The sequence below is a fragment of the Symphalangus syndactylus genome, chromosome 23 (genome assembly GCF_028878055.3).
Source record: "Symphalangus syndactylus isolate Jambi chromosome 23, NHGRI_mSymSyn1-v2.1_pri, whole genome shotgun sequence".
Classification (NCBI taxonomy): Eukaryota; Metazoa; Chordata; class Mammalia; order Primates; family Hylobatidae; genus Symphalangus; species Symphalangus syndactylus.
Genome location: NC_072445.2, coordinates 51,824,308 through 51,844,143, shown reverse-complemented (window position 1 = coordinate 51,844,143; position 19,836 = coordinate 51,824,308). Strand labels below are relative to the sequence as shown.

The 19,836-nt window shown below is 38.1% G+C and overlaps 1 long non-coding RNA gene across 4 annotated transcripts in view; it reads right to left on the bottom strand.

Moving 5' to 3' along the window:
* The window catches only part of LOC129473659 (uncharacterized), a 66,525-nt gene extending 49,487 nt beyond the window's left edge, over nt 1-17,038 (bottom strand). For 3 of the 4 annotated variants that reach the window (XR_010119021.1, XR_008654317.2, XR_008654318.2), the window contains exon 1: nt 12,779-17,038. This is a non-coding gene — a long non-coding RNA (uncharacterized lncRNA). Of the gene's footprint in view, nt 1-8,145; nt 8,250-12,778 lie in introns of all 4 variants that reach the window. The other variant, XR_008654319.2, reaches the window with a different exon arrangement.
* Between the last annotated feature and the right edge of the window lie 2,798 nt (nt 17,039-19,836).

The following is a 19,836-nucleotide window of genomic DNA, read 5'->3' as shown; positions in this document are numbered from 1 at the left end:
GGATTTACCCCTTGCTGTTGTCATGAGAGTGAGTTCTTACAAGATCCAGTTGCTTGAAAGTGTATAGCACTTCCTTCTTCACTCTCTCCTCTTTCTCCTGCCAGCTTGTGAAGATGTGCTTGCTTCCTCTTCACCTTCCTCCATAATTGTAAGTTTCCTAAGGCTTCCCCAGCCATGCCTGCCATACCCCATGACACTATAAAGATACATCAACCAAAACAGCCTGATACTGTTACAAAAACAGATGCATAGACCAATGGAACAGAACAGAAATCTCAGAAATAAAGCCACACATCTACAACCATCTGATCTTCAACAGGGCTAACAAAAACAAGCAATGGGGAAAGGACTACCTATTCAATAAATGGTACTGGGATAACTAGCTAGCCATATGCAGAAGAATGAAACTAGACCCAAACTTTTCACCATATACAAAGATTAACTTAAGATAGATTAAAGATGTAAATGTAAGACCTCAAACTATAAAAACCTTAGAAGAAAACCTAGGAAATACCTTTCTTGGCATCAGCCCTAGCAAAGAAATTTTGACTAAGTCCCTCCAAATAGTTGCAACACAACAGATATTGACAAGTGGGAGCTAATTAAAGAGCTTCTGTACAGCAGAAGAAACCATCAACAGAGTAAACAGACAACCTACAGAATGGGAAAAAGTATCTACAAACCGTATATCTGACAAAGGTCTAATATCCAGCTTCTATAAGGAACTTAACAAATCAACAAGCAAAAACCAACCCCATTAAAAAATGGGCAAAGGACATGAACAGACACTTCTCAAAAGAAGACATGTAAGTGGCAGATAAATATATGAAAACATGTTCATCATTACTAATAATCAGAGAAATACAAATCAAAACCACAGTAAGATGCCATCTTACACCAGTCAGAATGGCTATTATTAAAAAGTCAAAAAATAACAGATGTTGGTGAGGTTGCAGAGAAAAAGGAATGCTTATACACTGCTAGTAGAAATGTAAATTAGTTCAGCCACTGTGGAAAACAGTTTGGAGATGTCTCAAAGGACTTAAGACAGAACTACTATTTGACCCAGCAATCCCATTACTCAGTATATACCCCAAGGAATATAAATTGTTCTGTGATAGGTCACATGCATGTGTATGTTCATTGTAGCACTATTCACAATATCAAAGACATGGAATCAACCTAAACGCCCATCAGTGGTGGACTGGATAATGAAAATATGGTACATTTATACCATGGCATACTACATAGCCATTAAAAAGAACCCTAAAATCATGCCCTCTGCAGCATCATGGATGGAGCTGGAGGCCATTATCCCATGTGAGCTAACAGAGGATCAGAAAACCAAATACTGCATATTCTCACTTATAAATGGGAGGAAAAAATTGAATACACATGGACACAAAGAAGAGAACAATAGACACTGGGGCCTACTTGAGAGTAGAGGGTGGGAGGAGGGTGAGAGTCAAAAAACTACCTATCAGGTATTATGCTTATTACCTGGGTGGCAAAATAATCTGTGCACCAATTTCCTGCAACACGTAATTTACCTATTTAATGAGATTTAAAAGCAACCTAAGTGTCCTTCAACAGATGAATAGATAAAGAAAATGTGGTACATATACCCAATATAGTACTATTCAGCCATAAAAAAAGAAGATCCCACCATTTGCAAAAACATGGATGAAATTGGAGGTCATTATGTTAAGGGAAATAAGCCAGGCATAGAAAGATATACTTCACATGTTCTCACTTATTTTGGGGAGCTAAAAATTAAAATAATTGAACTCATGGAGATAAAGAGTAGAAGGACGGTTACGAGAGTCTGGGAAGAGTAGTGGGAGGGAAGTGCAGATGGTTAATGAGTGCAAAAAAAAAATTATAAAGAATGAATAAGATCTAGTATTCGCTAGCACAACAAGGTGATTATAGTAAAAAATAATTGTACATTTAAAAATAACAAAGTGTATAGCTAGATTGTTTATAACACAAAGGATGAATGCTTGAGGTGATGGATACCCTGTTTATCCTGGTGTTATTATGCACTGCATGCCTGTATCAAAATATCTCACATAACCTATAAATATGTACACCTACTATGAATCCACAAAAATTAAAAAATTAAAACACGCACAAGTGCCCTGAACCTAAGAGTTGGAAAGAAAATATTAAAATTGCATCCAGTAATTTTAATTTGACATGATTTTATTTACAGCAATAAATTACTTAAAACAGAAATCTCTAGCACTAATATTCCCTATAGATTATTTAAGCAATCTCTCTATATATATTGAGAGGGAAATAAATAAAATTGAAACAGAAAATATGTAGAGGAGAGAGAAAAAGGTAAATTTAAAGTAATATGCTTACATAAATACCCCTACCTTTGCCAAAAGCCCGAAGGGATTTGTTTTCTCCCTTATTTACTGTGGGAACCTGGACAAGATCCTGGAGGTAAATCTCACAAAATTGGGAGGGTCCCCCTATGACTGGGTGCCCCCTAGAGATTTTAAGTCTTAGAATTGCCTGCACGGGGCCTCTAGCAATTTGTCAATTACAGTTCAGATTTTTCCTGCCCTGGTACTGATTCCTGCAGAGGTTTCTGCTTGTGAGTCTTTGCTCCAGTAAGCTGTGACTTCCTGCATTCGCCTTTCTCTCCAATCTTGGGGGCAATGCTTCGCCCTGTGTCTCACCTCTCTTACAGATTCAAGAAGAGTTGTTGATATTTTCAGTTTGTTCTGCTTTTTCTCCATGTTATTAGGACAGAGTGGTAACTTCCAAGCTCCTTACATGTGAAACTAGGTGGGGATAGAGTTCTCAGGGACAGTGAACCCAGGCAGGTACACAAAAGTTATCAGTGGGGAATAACTGCTGGAGTCTTATGAACAAGTTGAGTACGTTTAAATTTAACTTTCTTAAATCTTTCTATAGCAGGTGAGATTTCTGGACTTTTTTCTATGATGAATACATTTGTATATCTGTCTAAAAATTAAAATTAGAGATTGTGAAAAGCTCCATGAAGTGACCTAGAAACTATGGAAATTTCTTGCAAATGCTAGATGAAGGAAAGTCAACACCAAAGGCAATCTACAAGCTGCACGCACGTTGAAAATACTGAAGGTCACACGTATGTCATTTTACCAGATGTGCACATCATCACAAATGTACATCCTCAGCAATCCCTATGGCAGCATGCCCAGGGGGAAGAGAAACGGAGACTGTATCTAGGGAAACATCCTTGGCTTCTGCCATCAAATACTGAGATTTAATATTCCTTTTACTTTTATCCAATTAACAAATACTTTAGTCATAAGACAGAGTCCTGGAACACACATCCCCTCCAAAAATTAATGATTTTTATTTTTTAACAAGGTATTGTATTTCCAGGAACAGGAATTTCTTTGCAAGTTTTTCATTTTGTCATTTTCTAGTGCTGGGGCACCTTCTAGGATTCTATAGCTTTTTGACATTGCTGGTTACACCCTAGATATGACAACGACCTATAATCGGAGATAATGTTAAAGGTTCAGTATTTGGAAGTTGTTCTTATGAATTTAATATATTGTATTTTTCTTCTTAGCAGACTCTAGTTGAGTATCTGGTTTTTGTAGAATGAAATTATTGGCACTCAGATGCAGGTGATTACCCTGAGGAAATGCTCACTTCTTGCTGTTTCTCTTAGAGGATATGATAATGAATTGACAAAAAAAAAAAAAAGATATAAAGGAAAAATGCCAGATTGGTTTAAATCCAGATTCCTGTTGGTACTTTGATAATGGCATATGCTGTTCTTTGTGCTGAGAAAAAGAAATCCCAGTCTTCAAAACATTTGGAAGGTAATTTTATTGACAGGCAAATTGTCTCACAACAAAGACCCTAGCTCATATGTAAGAATTGGAAACCTGGTCAAGAACTAAATAAATAACTAAATAAATCCTACCCTTTGCTTTCCCTTGAACGGTTCAGATAGAAAGATGCTTAGCACAATGGCTGCATATTAGAGTCACCTGGGGAGTGCTGTAAACATACCATCGCTCAGGCTTTCCCTATCTCCTAGGTTTGGGTTCAGTGTTTCTGGAGTAGGGCCAGCCTTTTCAGTTCTAAAACCTGCCTGAGTGAGCCTAATATGTAGTGAGGCTTGAGAACCACTGCAACTTCGGGCAATTCTCATCGCTTGGGTGGAACAAAAAGATGGGAACCGAAAAACTGTAACTCAGCCAGAGGAAGAAGGGAAGGAGAGGCAAAGAAAAGTTAATGTTAGTTTGGCTTGAACTTTCCTAAGTTATTGAAAATCATTATTTTATGTTCCTACTCCATGGCAGTGACATGGCTGATTGGAAAGACCCTGATCTTGGTGTTGAGCAAGTGATCACGTTTCCAATGTTAGAGTCACCCCAATATTTTAGGCTCAAAGCCTCAGAAGCAAGCTTGTTAGTTTCTGCTTTAATTATGCCACTTTCCAGATTAAGACACCAATTGATGAGAGTGACATCAGTTTCAAGCTGGAGCTGAGACTCAGGAGTGAAAAATAAACATAAAAAATAATTTTTTATTCCTACCCCCTCCTTCCTCCTGCTTATGGTTTGTGATCACTACTACTCCCCAACCCCTGCCCCTGGCCCACAACTGGTGGATGCCTCCACTTCTGGACCAACTTCATCTTTATCATATATTTATGAGATAAAGATATATATGTGTATGTATATGTGTATGATGTATATATAATATATATGTATATATTGCCTAGGCTGGTCTTGAACTCCTGGCCATAAGCAATCTTCATGTCTTGGCATCCCGAGGTGCTGGCATTACATGCGTGAGCCAGAATGCCCAGCCATAGCTGCGTTTCTTATCCTCTCTTGGTTCTGTAATGCTGCTTTCCTTTCTGAGGATTCTTCAACTCCAGTTCTGCCTCGTTTATAGTATCTCTTACTTCTAGTTCATAGGACTATTTCTACAGTTTTATCTCCTATTCAAGGCTACTGGCCAAGTTCAGTTTTTTTCATATAATCCTGACAAATAAGCTGGATAAAAATGCTGTTTCTTTTTACAACCAGGGAATTTGAGTACCTGGAGAATGAGACTACAAAATAAAACGTGTTTGTAACATCAAATCCTGACCTTGCCTCATGCAAAATTTTAATAAAGTGAGAATGATAATGTCTGCTTAAAAGTTAGAGTTTAAAATGATATAATGCATTTCATATTGCTGCCATACACTGGCGTGTTTCAACATTTAATCAGTCTCCCCTGTGCTCCCTAGAGGCAGGCTCCCATCCAGATTATTTTTATTTAATATCTCAGGTTTGGAACATACGAGATATATTCCTGTAATCCTCCAAAAGGAAGGGTATGAAGCTTTTCTTGTTTTCTGTAAATTACTCAGATAACTTTTGCAAAATTTTTACCTACATCTGTATAATTTATTATTGACAAAATATTGGTGTTTATACATTGGGAATAGAAATTTCCACAGGTGGACTTCAGGGCTGTATTTGTGTTGTTGGAATCTGGATTGCACTGAGGATATTAACAGTTGTTTCAGATGAACTACATTTTCTCTCATTTAAAGTAGACTTGACTTTTTAGACTAGTTTTGGGTTCACAGCAAACTTAAGTGCAAAGTACAGAGATTTCCCATATACTCTCTCCCCACACAAATGCATAGCCTCCCCCATTATCAATATCCACCAGAATACTACATTTGTTTCAACTGATGAACCCGTGTTGACACATCATAATCATCCAGAGTCCATAGTTTGTTTACATTAGGGTTCACTCTTTGTGTTGTGCATTCTATGGGTATGGAAAAATGTGTAATGGCGTGTCTAACATTGTTGTATCATACAGAGTAGGTTCATTGCTCTAGAAATCCACCGTGCTCAGCTATTCATCCCTTCCTTCTCTCTAATCCCTGGAAACCACTGATCTGTTAACTGTCTCCATCGTTTTGCCTTTTTCAGAATGTTTTCTAGTTGGAATCATGCAGTATGTAGTCTTTGTCAATTAGCTTCTTTCCCTTAGTAATATACATTTAAGTTTCTTGCATGTCTTTTTGTAGCTTGGTAACTCATTTTTCAAACACTGAATAATATTTTGTTGTCTGCATGTACTGCAGTTTATTTACTCATTCACCCACTGAAGGACATCTTGGTTACTTTTTGGCAATTATGAATGAAACTAAAACATGGTGTGGAAGTTTTTGCTTGGACATAAGTTGTTTTTTTTTTAAGTTCTGGGATACATGTGGAGAAGAACGTGCAGGTTTATTACATAGGTATACATGTGCCATGGTGGTTTCCTGCACCTATCAACCCGTCATCTAGGTTTGAAGCTCTGAATGCATCAGGTATTTATCCTAATGCTCTCCATCCCCTTGCCCCCATCCCCTGACAGGTCCCAGTATGTGTTGTTCCCCTCTGTATCCACGTGTTCTCATTGTTCAACTCCCACTTATGAGTGAGAACATGCAGTGTTTGGTTTTCTGTTCCTGTGTTAGTTTGCTGAGAATAATGGCTTCCAGCTTCATCCATGTCCCTGCAAAGGACATGAACTCATTCTTTTTTATGGCTGCATAGTATTCCATGGTGTATATTTGCCACATTTTCTTTATCCAGTCTGTCAGTGATGGGCATTTGGGTTGGTTCTAAGTCTTTGCTATCGTAAATAGTGCCGCAGTAAACATACGTGTGCATGTGTTTTTATAGTGGAGTCATTTATAATCTTCTGGGTATGTACCCAGTAATGGGTTGCTGGGTCAAATGGTATTCCTAGTTCTAGATCCTTGAGGAATCGCCACACTGTCTTCCACAATGGTTGAACTAATTTACACTCCTACCAACAGTGCAAAAGCGTTCCTATTTCTTGACAGCCTTGCCAGCATCTGTTGTTTCCTGAATTTTTTTTTTTTTTTGAGACGGAGTCTCACTCTGTCGCCCAGGCTGGAGTGCAGTGGCGCAGTCTCGGCTCACTGCAAGCTCCGCCTCCCGGGTTCACGCCATTCTCCCGTCTCAGCCTCTCCGAGTAGCTGGGACTACAGGCGCCCGCCACCACGCCCGGCTAATTTTTTGTAGTTTTAGTAGAGACGGGGTTTCACTGTGGTCTCGATCTCCTGACCTCGTGATCCGCCCGCCTCGGCCTCCCAAAGTGCTGGGATTACAAGCGTGAGCCACCGCGCCCAGCCTGTTTCCTGAATTTTTAAAAAATCACCATTCTGACTGGTGTGAGATAGATAGTATCTTATTGTGGGTTTTAACTCTTTTGTGTAAATACTAAGGAGTACTGTTGCTGTATTGTTAAAAAATGACATTTTTGTTTCAAAATTAATATTTACTGACATTTACAACATGGTAGATTAAGTCCACTTTAGAATTATAATAGAACTTTCAATCAATAGACTCAACGCTCAAGCAGGATGCTATACCCAATAGTTGGCTACTTTGAATAATACAAATGTCACAATTTGAGACACTTTTACTGTCTTGAATAGTATACCTCACGCTGTGAGGGGCTCCCAATGAACAAACTGATACATTGTTCTGTTTCTCATGTATTAACGATTTTCAAAGTATTATGCCCCAACCTATTTCCTTGGGCCAATGCTGTGTCTAGTTGAACTTCACTTTAAATATAAGTGATCAGAGCATGCCACTGAACTGGTGGGGAAGGTCTAACAGAAGATATTTGGAGGGGTAGGATGAGGACAGGAGATCTTGTGTGGGGGAATGGGGCGCCTAGGTAAACGAGCTTACTATAATAGAGATATAGTTGTAAGTTAGGGGAAGTGATTCTGAGCACAGCATGATTGTTATCTTCCATGTGCATCTTACAACTTAGCTCCTCTTGGATACACATCTAGAGCAGTGGAGAATAGGGACTGTCCATTAAAGCTGAAATTATTTTATTTAGTTTTTTTCTGAGAAAAATTTACAGAACACTGGAGTATAAACAATCTTACTTTGGAAACTCTAGACCATGGTGTAATCAGAAGAGAAAGAAGCATTTTCTCCTACCTAACCACAGATAACCCTACAGATTTAGCAAAACAAACAGTCAGTGGGCATTAGAGCCTGTCAGAGCCCAGTAGGATCCATCAATGCCAGTGTTGCCACCTATTGGGTATCTAGTAGGGACAAGAAGACTTACCAGGGATGTGACCAAGTAGAGTGACAATGGGGCTTGGCAGATCAGACTTGATTGAAAGCACAGGTGTAATAAACTTGGGAATTTTCAGCCTGTAGTAGTGAGACCTGGAGGGACAGCAACACTTTAGGGATGTGGAGCAACAAGGTAGAAGGAGCCTGGGTCCCTGGATGACCCCATGGAGCCGACTCACAATGCTAGCCCTGCCCATGTCTCTCTGGGCCATTAAACAACAGAGATAAAGTTATCTCCATTTGACACGATGTTATTTTGGGTCTCTTCTAACCGCAGCAGATCTTATATTCTAGTAATGCCTCTCTTTCTCAGTTAGACCATCCTCCACACCATGCTCTTTTGCTAACTTCTGTCTTCCCCTGTGGATACTCCTCTACACAGCCTGTATTTCTGTTATTTCCTATCCTCCTGCCCTATTTCCTGTGAAAACATACATGTGATTTGAAAAATCGCTCAGAGTCCTATTTAAGATGTTCTTTAAGAAACTAAATTTTGATTTGTTTTTCAGAGACAAGGTCTCACTCTGTTGCCCAGGCTGGAGTGCAGTGGTGTGATCATGGCTCACTGCAACTTTAAACTCCTGGGCTCAACCAATTCTCCCACCTCAGCCTCCCTAGTAGCAGGGACTACAGGTACTCATACCATGCCTGGCTAGTGTGTGTGTGTGTGTGTGTGTGTGTGTGCGTGCATGCACGTGCATAGAGAAAGGATTTCACCATGTTGCCCAGGCTGGTCTCAAACTGATGGTCTCAAGCGACCCTCCCACCTCAGCCTCCCAAAATGCTGGGATTACAGGTGAGGGCTACCTTGCACAGTTGAAACTAAAATTTTATAAGTGGTAAATATTACTTACATTTTTATGAAAGGCTTGTTATGTCAGGCAGGTGACTGACAAAGGAGGTGACACTTTTGTGCCTGGGCCCTGTAGGCATCCTTCAACTAACATTTTAATTGTATCACTGCCCCAACTTGATATGTGTATTTGGCTGACATCGAGGAAGGAAATGCACAGAGCTCTCCTGCAAGTATCCTTTATAGTAATCTCAGTGTATTTCCTACAGTATGGCTCATCTGAACTGCGTCCACTCTGAGAACTTAATATTTCCCAAGATGTAAGGCTAAGAAAATAAAAATAATTAAGTGAAAGACATTCACATGGTCAATATTCAAGAGTATTCAGACTAATACAGTTACAAATAGGTTACTTTGCTTTGCTATAATAGTCTTTTTACTATATATAATATATATATATGTATCCTATAACATCACGTTGTATACTAACTAACTATACACAATGAAATTTATATTAAAAATGAAAACAAGGCCGGGCGCGGTGGCTCACCCTTGTAATCCCAGCACTTTGGGAGGCCGAGGCGGGCGGATCACGAGGTCAGGAGATCGAGACCACAGTGAAACCCCGTCTCTACTAAAAATACAAAAAATTAGCCGGGCGTGGTGGCAGGTGCCTGTAGTCCCAGCTACTCGGAGAGGCTGAGGCAGGAGAATGGCGTGAACCCAGGAGGCGGAGCTTGCAGTGAGCCGAGATTGTGCCACCGCACTCCAGCCTGGGCCATAGAGCAAGACTCCGTCTCAAAAAAAAATAATAATAAAAAAATAAATGAAAACAAATATGGAGCTGTTGATTTCAAACCCAAATCAGAGCAGAATGGACCTGCCTGAAGTCTGTATCTTCTCTCTGTTTTAGCATATACTTTATGAGATGTTGTTCTGTAGGATATAATATGTCTAGAATGGTGTCTCTCACATCACAGGTAATTAACAAACATTATTGAATTGATGATGAATGACTGTGCTATGTGAACAATAACATTAAGCAGGTAAATCGCCCCTTGTTAAACTTCTTATGCATTTCTAGTCCCTAAGAAACCCTGTGTATGTGACAGACATGGAAAACATGTCAGCTAGGGAAAAAAATTAGAAGAATAGTTAAGGAGAAAAGGGTCGAGGAGAGAAAATGAAAAGAAAGACAAAATTGATGACTCTCTTTTTGTATTCAGCACTGTATTCCTAGAATAAAATTTTCTTTATTCAGCAGCAGAGTTAATTTACATCCACTAAGCCCAAGACAAGGCATCAGAAGGTGGGAAGGAGCAACTCTAAGGCATTGAGAGTATTAATTTCTTTCAGAAATGGGAAAACACAGACACAATTGCTGGCAATTTCTAGCAGTAACTTAAGATGTTGTAGAAAATATTCCTACAGAAACACAAGTACCATGACAGGCTTCAGGTAGGTGGTATGTATTTTTACTTCTTGCAGTAGATACAAACAGGAAGAAAGTGCCAGCTTCCACTTGTAAGGCTCACTGAAGCTAAATCAAGCATTGCTTAGTTCAGAGGAATGGGTTAATTTTCTATTCACTGAATTCCGCATGCCTGACAGGTTGTTGATGACTTATTTTTATTTGCTTAGCTTCTTCCAGGTTGCATCACCTGGAATTCTCTCAGCTTGATCAAAATGTAGTTCTAATCAATGAACAGTCGCTGATTCCAGTCTTTTAAGGAGGATCATGCCTGCACCTGCTCAGCACACACTCACCTGGTGACCTCTGGCAGAGGGTGCTGCTTCTTTCATGAAAATGTTCTCATGCAATACCACGCTCAATGCTCATTGCAACAGCCTGTCCTCAAATTGAAGCTGCAGCAGATCAGTGGTGTGCTGGTAAAGGTTTAATAATAGGCTCTGGGGTTGATAGTTGACTTTGTGAGAAGGGAACCCTCATCTGTAGCATTTGCCAGTTTCTGTGGGTAGAACTCACCTACCATGACCTATTTTGGTGTTTATGTGAAGCCACAGAGCCCAGAGTTGGAAACAGATGTGCACAGTTGATTCTTAGGAGCTGGTGCAAGCTGGCTGCAGCACACCTCTATGTGTGCAGCTGACCACCCTCCAGGTCTTTCCCGAAACCCACTATTCCTTAACCTCTGAGGTCGAATACTACATCAAGATTTCTCTTAAGAGTGTATACTTAGAAAGGTCTCATGGCTGGTTTTCCTCTCTAGAATTCCCACAGGGGCTAATATATATTTGTTCAACTTTGCGACGTGACTCTCTGATCCTGCCATTAAAAATCACCATCCCATTTTCCTTCTCTCTTTCCTCTTTAGCTCTGTTCCACCTCTCCCCGCTCCACTGCTGCCTTCCTTCTGCTAGTCCCACAAATAGTTCCTCTATCTCCTGTCCTTCATTTTTTTTTCTTAACTACTTCCCTCACAATGACCCAAATCATGGAAGTAGCCTCTCCCTCCTGATCCCAGCAAGTGTCTGAAGACTATGCTGCTCTTGTCCAAGAAAATAAATGGCATTCTTCCTGTTCACCTCATTGAGTGAGATGGAGGAATCAGAGTACTGCTTTCTCTCTACTGCCTCTTCTTGGCCACTGTTACATTCACATTTCTAAAAACTAACTCATATTTTGTGGTACCTCTTATGTTCTGATGTCATTTCTCTCCACTCCTGTTGCTTTTATCTGTAATTTCCAGGAAAGGCGCCAAACATCCCTGATGAGTTAAGCACCAGATTCATAAGTTTTTTCGTTTCCCTTTATTTTGTCATTATTCTGATGAGTTTCAGCTACCACTTACTTTTATAAGCACACTCTGGCTTTTCGCCCTCATGCATCACTTATTCTAGCCAAAACGAACTGTTTTCTCATATACACATTTTCTTCTCTCCTGTCTCAGTAGCTATGGCAATTATTTTCCACTTGGTCCCTACCCCGCTCCATTTTCCACCTCAAGCCATGCTCCAGAGCTGTTCCTACTGACTGTGTTTCTTGTTGGGATCAGCTGGTGAGAGTTCAAGCAGGGAGGCTGGAGAGTGGGAAGGGAGAGGCTGAGGCTTTTCCTTCTGTCTCCCTCTTCTCCTGCTGCATCAGCATCATGGCTCTTGCAGAGCTGCATCCCTCTAGGACGAACGCTCTGTCTGTCAGGCCATTCTTTCTACATGGCTACACTCTTCACTGGCTCCCTGAACACTCTTTCCTAGGAGTGAGTGACTTCTCACTGTTGCCTGTCCCTAGGCCCCTCATGTCCCTTGTCCATGTCCTTAACTTTGCCAGCCATCTCCATAGTTATTTCATTACAGTCTTTCCAGAGGTCCACAAGATTACACCTGAGGTTTCCTGCAAAGATAGTCACTACTCTGGGACCAGAGCTAATACCAATTATTCCATCTGGAGTTCCCCATACAGCATTCTCTCCATGTGAACATCTTATTTCTCTATAAGGTCCAGACCAAATGCTACTTAGTATATAAAATGATATTCCTGTATTTCTCCAGTTGAAAATAATATCTTCCCTCTTAGAAATCCAAAGGCATTTATCTACAGATCTTTTAAAGGGTATGCATAATTTACCCAGATAAAAAACAGTCTATGTCTTATCTCTGTCAGATTTGAAGGTGGGATTTAAGTTTGATTCCTAAGTACCAGTGCAGGGTCCTTCAACAGATACTCTGCAAGTATCTGTTGCATGAATGAGCAAGTTATGAGTGTTGTCATCTTTCATTTCTCTACCATTTATATTTTGCCTAGCTCATCTTAACTACTAATACGCACTCCTTTAAGCATAGACTTTATGTTGCATTTTCTCTTTCTTACCTTTCTGTCTGTCTCACAAGTTACAGTTCTTTATTTTAATCTGCTCAGGCTGCTGTAACGAAATACTGTGGACTGGATGGCTTCAACAGCAAACATTTATTTCTCACAGTTCTGGAGGCTGGGAGTCTCATGATCAGGGTGCCCGCTGATTTGGTTCCTTGTGAAGGCTCTCTTCCTGGCTTGTAGACAACCATCTTCTTGTTGTGTCCTCATATGGTGGGGGTTGAGGAGAGAGAGAATACAAGAGCATATGTGAACAAGTGGGCACTCTCTGGCCCTTCCTTATAAGGGCACTAATCCCTTCATGAGGACTCCATCCTTATAACCTCATCTAAACCCAGTTACCTCCCCAAAGTTCCATCTCTGGAGATCATCATATTGAGGATTAGAGCTTTGACATATAAATTTTGGGGGGACACCATTCAGTCCCTAGTGCATTTCTACAGTTGAACGAACTCATTGATAAAGTTGAGTCCTAAGTTTCTTACATTTTTCTTTTGCAGTATCAGACTTGGCGTCTCTCACTGTCAACTTTGTATTTCTATATGTAGTCATCACTACTTTAATCTTCCACTATCCCATGTTGACAGAAAGATCCTGCTCTTCAACAAAGCTCCTCAGCTTGATGTTCACGCTTCTTCTGAAAGTCATCTGTATTCTCCTAATAAGCCCAAATCAGAAACTTGCAGTCATCTTCTCATACAATTTCTTTGACTTCTTGACTCTACCTTTGTAAATTCCCTTGCATATAAAATATTTTTTCTGTAAACACTTCAATCGTAATTTATTTTTCCATTTATTTTTTGCCAAACGTATGCTATATACTAAAGAGTTTCCATATTTCCCATGTTTCATCACTATAATATATAGACCTATGCTATTTGAGAGCTAGAATAAATATTTATTAGAAGCCAAGTTCACCATCTTTACTTTACAGAGAGCTCAATGGGACCAAAAGGGGTCAAATGATTCATTTAATTTCACACGTATGGGTAGTGTGGCAAAGCTGGACCAAGAGACTAAATCTCATGCCACCCAGTGTAGCATTTTTTCCACTTTCCCAGGATTCAACCTCTATCCTGCTGCCGGATTAATGTTTATCCTCACTAGCCTATTCATGTTGTACTCTTGCTTATTAACTACTTGTGGTTTTTATTCTCCGTTACCTTATAGAGTTAAGTCACTCCGACATTCAGTTAAGTACACTACATCTACATGCCCCACTTTCAGCTTTTTTCACTGCTCCAATGTGTGTAAAATTATTTGCATATTATATAGCTTGCTCTTTTCTAGCTACACTCTATGCTCTTCTACCTTCATATCTAATGCTTATCCTGTTACTTTCTTTTCTTTAAATGTACCTGCCCTCATCCCATCTTTGGAATACATTATAAATGTCATGTTTTTCATTATGCATTTTGATATTCCCTTAACTGGATATACTGTCTCCCCCCTTTAACTCACCTTTACATTTTGTCTGTGATTTGTTATTGGAAGTAATTAATTCTACCTTATACAATTGTCTAAGCATATTTGCCTCTTTTCATTTTCCTGTCCCTACTTATGCACCTTTATGTCTCTCATAGCACCAGGCCTAGTATTTTGTACAAAATGGACACTAAATGTTGATTGATAAGTGTTAATATTTGATAGTCCAAGCCGTTGAAGTTAGGTGTTTCATGCACTTGCTTGCTTATTTTTAAACATTAGTATTTTTGCTCTAATCTCTTAAGGTGCATATCTCACAAATACATTTGAAAATAGTTATTTATCTGCGGGCTGGTGGTGCTATGAAGTTATGGTACAGAATCTTCCTCCTCCAATAAACAAAAGCAAAACAAAAACAACCCTGCCAATTTTCCCATCAGCAGGAAGAAATGGGGAAGGATTATAAACTCAAAAATGATGACCAGTGAAGTAACAGAAAATTGTGGTGTCATGGCCAGGTCAACAGAATTCCCAACTCTTATTCTACCTCCAGAAGAGGCACTGAGGATATAAGAAGTGACACAAATCCTGAATCTGAATGCTCTGTAACTTGAAAGGAGTGGGATGAAGGGATGAATTGATGGGTCTGGGAAAATCAAGATAAAAACACTTAGTGGATGCTCTACAAATCACATCTGGACCTTGGCAGAAGCAGGAAGGGCCATAGATTCTCTCGCTCCAGCATACAGTGCTAAATTAGGGAAGTGAGCCAAAGCCCAAAAGACTTGAATTCACGCCAAGCTTGGTGTAATGGAGTCCAATGAAGAACATCTGGTAGGATCTCAGCAAGAAGAGTAAACCCAGGACCTCCTCAAAGACTGCAATCAGTCCCAGCTGTGCTTCCCACTCTCTTCTGTCTGTTCTCTGTACCTTCTAGTACACAGGGGGAAGATAAATAATCCCAGATAAGGTAAGAGTGATGTCAAGGAGAAACCACATACACCATTTCCTAGTAAATATATTAACAAAGGTACAAGAGGAAAAAAATTGAGAGTGATGAAAATATATTACAGCCCCCAAATAAAAACATATTAATATATAAATGGAGAAAGGCATTGATTTTAAAACATAATCCAATTTGAAAGAATATACAATCCAAGGAACTAAAATTCCTTTGCTGGTGTTTTGCATTTATTGAATAATCCAATAAGGACATAGATTTAGTAAAACAAGGAAAACACAATAATGTAATAAAAGATCAGAATTATGAGAAAAAGAAAAAACTGATACAAAACAAACAGTATAGATAAAATAAATTAGAAGCAGCAGGAAACAGAAGTCATCATGGAGATAATGATTTATTTAGTTATAGTGAATAAAAATAGACAACAGGTTTAAATAATTAGACGATAGGTATATAAACTATAGTGCATCCACCATAAGGCTATTGATACTGCTGAAGTAAAGACACCAACAAATAGAACAGAAAATAATGAGAGATATAAAAGAGGGAAACTTACCTAAAGTAAATGAATGACTAAATATTTCAGTTAATAGGGCACATGCCAAGAAAAGTTAATAAAAAGCTAATACTATAAAACATTTAGTTATTAAATTTCAAAAATAAAAGCATTCAGAAATTGATGAGTCTGGAAAAATCAAGATAAGCAAGTTACATAACAAGTGGGAAATCTGATTGGCCTCAGAATAAACAATGTAACAAAGTCTCCATTTTATATATAGCAAATTGCTCTTCAGTTGTAAATACAACAGAAAGGCATTTCTATACATTAAATAACAGGTTTAATGAAATTTTATAACAATGAAACTTAAACCCTACTTGAAGATTAAATGCAACCAATGAAGAGATAAATTATAATAAAGAATAGAGAAATTAGGAAACCATGGTTATATAACAGGTGGCTGAACACTTACTTCATTTAAGTATGACCTAAGATAATACAACTGAAGTAATTATTATTGCAGAGTAGAACAGATATATAATAAACCATCACAAATTAAATATTATAAAAGCAACAAACTCAGAAGAAAAGAGAAATAGAGGTTCTTAATTATATCATCTTTCAGAGGAGTTAATTAATGATGATTACGGAAATTAAAATATGTAATTTAAATAAATCTATGCTGAATACAAGTTACTGATAGTTTAATTTTTTTTTTAATCTAGAGGGACATTTTGATACCTATTACCTGATATGATGAAGACAATATGAAGTCCTACAATTTTTTCATTCACCTTAGTTGCATTTTTCATTATATTCATGTCAAATTAAAATTACTAGCTGCTATTTTAAAATAGCATTTATCCAAGCATATTACTTAGAAATTATGTTGTCTTTTTCTTTCTCATCTACAAAATTTTGTCTCAATTTTTATTTCCCTCTCAACATATGTAGAAAAGTTGTTTAAATAATCTATATGGAATATTAATGGTAATGATTTCTATTTCAAATAACTTATTGCTTTCATTAAAATCATGTGAAAATTGCTAGATGCAATTTTTTAATAACTTTTTCCCAATTTTTAGTTTGGCTTAGTTTAGGTTGAATATGCATTATCACTTAAAATTGTCATGTTATTCCTTTAAAATTATTTTGGTAAATTAATTTTTGACATAATTATTAAAAGTCCATAGAAAATTATTGGGAAGACCAAGCTACAAAGGTAAGACTCCTACTGAAGGAGGTGGAGCAAGATGGCCAACTAGAACCCTTCAGAAATTCCCTCCCTCATCCTCTGCAGGAACATAAAATCAAACAATTATCCATGCAAAAAGCACCTTCATAAGAACCAAAAATATCAGGTGAGTGATCAGAGTACCTGGGTTTAGCATAATAACAAGGACACATTGAGGAAGGTGGGAAGGACAGTCTCTCATGTTCCCTACATACCCCTGCCCCCACTCCGAGCAGTACAGCCAAGAGAGAAAATCTGTGCTTGGAGGAGGCAGAGCAAAGTGAGTTTGGAACTTGGCATTGGAACTCAGTCCCACCCTGTCACAGTCAGAGCATAGCATGGGGCAGAATTCTGTTGATGCCATTAAGACAAGCCCTGGGCCCAAGACTTCATCACCCAAGGAGGAGGAAACTGAGTTCCAAACAAATAAGGTCAGACTGTGAAGACTAGAACAAATACCTAACTCTTCAATGTCCACACAAGGACAAATGTTCTTAAGCATGAAGGACATCCAGGAAAATACTACCTCACCAAACAGACTAAATAAGGCACCAGTGAACAACCCTGGAGTGACAGAGATATATAACCTCTCAGATAGGGCATTCAGAATAAATATTTTGAGGCAGCTTGGCAAACTTCAAGATAACATAGAGAAGGAATTCGTAAATCTATCTAAGAAATTTAACAAAGACATTGACATTTAAAAAAATACTGGAGCTGAAAAATTCAATAGATTAAACTAAAAAATGTAACACTGTCTTAACAACAGAATTAAGCAGAATAAGGAACTAGTGAACTCAAAGATGAGCTATTTAAAAATAGGAAGATAATAAAAATTAATTACAAAGAATAAAGTATGCTTACAAGATCTAAAAAAAAATCTCAAAAAGGCAAATTTAAGAGTTATTGTCCATAAAGAGGATGTAGATAGAGATGAGGGTAGAAAATTTATCCAAATAAATAATAACAAAGTACTTTCCAAACCTATAGAAAATTATTAATATCCAAGTACCAGAAGTTCACAGAACATCAAAGAAGACACAATCCATATAAGACTTTCCCAAGGCATATAATCAACTCCCAAAGGTCAAAAACAAAGGATCCTAAAAGCAGCAAGATAAAAGCAAATAACATCTAAGGTCTGATACATCTAGCAATAGACTTCTCAGAGGAAACCTTATAGACCTAGGGGGAATGGGAATGACATATCCAAAGTGCTAAAGGAAATAAAAGCTCCAACTAAGGAAACTGTACCCAGCATAGCTATTTTTCAAACACAAAGGAGAAATAAAAACTTTCCCAGATGAACAAAACCTGAGGGAATTAATCATCACCAGACCTGTCTTACAAGAAATGTTAAAGGGAGTTTTCCAACTGAAAACAAGGATGCTATCATGCAGCAAGAAATCACCTAAAAGTAGAAAAGTCACTGGCGAAAGTACACAGAATTATCTAATACTGCCATTGCAGTGTGTAAACCATGCATACACTTATTATAAAGACTAAGAGGCAAATCTATAAGAAATAATAACCACACAGGTTTGTTAAGAGATAGCAATTATAAGAAGATATATAGACACAGCAAAAAGTCAAAAACCAGGGGGATGGAGTTAAACCGTGGAGTATTTTAATTTTTCTTTGCTTCTGTCTTTTCTTCTTTGGAATCAAAGTTGTCATCCGTTTAAAGTAACTTGTTATAACTCTAATATGTTTGTTTCAACCCTTATTATAATCACAAAGCAAAAATCTAACAGATACACTAAAAAGAAAAAATGAATTAAAACATACTGCCAGAGAAAATCATTTATCCCCAAAGCCAGTAAGAAAGAGAAGGTTTACAAAATAACTGGAAAACAACTAGCAAACTGGCATTAGTAAGTCCTTACCTGTCAATAATGACACTGAATATAAATTGACTATATTCTCCAGTTAAAAGACATGAAGTCGCTGAATAAAGAAAGACACAACTATGTGCTTTCTACAAGAAACTCACTTTACCTATAAAGACATGTGGACTGAAAGTAAAAATGGATGAAAAATAAAGATGGAAAAAGATACTTTGTGCAAACTGAAACCAAAAAAGAACAAAAGTAGCTATACTTAAAGTACATTTCACATCAAAAACTGTAAGAAGAGACAAAGGTCATTATATAATCATTAAAAAGTCAATACAGCAAGAGGATATAACAACTGTATTCAATTGTATTAAATATATATGTAACCCATTGTATTATATATGCAACCAAAATTAAAGCACTTGTTATGGTTTAAACTTGTGTCCTCACACAAATCTCATGTTCAATTGTAATCCCAGTGTTGGAGGTGGGACCTGGTGGGAGGTGATTAGATCATGGGGGTGGAGTTCTTATGAATCATTTAGTGACATCACCCTTGGTACTATATAGCCAGTGAATTCTCATGAGATCTGGATGTTTAAAAGTGTGTGTTACCGCCTTCATTTTTCTCTCTCTCCCTTCTGTTCTGGCCACATAAGATATGCTTGTTTCCCTTTGCCTTCTGCCACGATTGTAAGTTTCCTGAGGCCTCCCCAGCCATGCTTCCTGGACAGGCTGCAGAACCATTAGCCAGTTAAGCCTCTTTTCTTTATAACCCACTCAGTCTCAGGTATCTCCGTATAAAAATGCAAGAATAGACTAATACATCACCCAGAAATTTAAAGCGAGTATTAAAGATAGACTACAATACAATGATAGCAGAGGACTTCAACAACCCAGTTTCAGCAATGGACAGATCATCCAGGCAGAAAATCAACAAAGAAATATTGGAATTAAGCTACATGCTAGGCTAAATCAACTTAACTGATATTTATAGAACATTTCACCAAACAGATGCAGAAAACATATTCTTCTCATCAGCACATGAAACATTCGCCAGGATTGACTATATGTTAGGCCACAAAACCAGTCTTAACA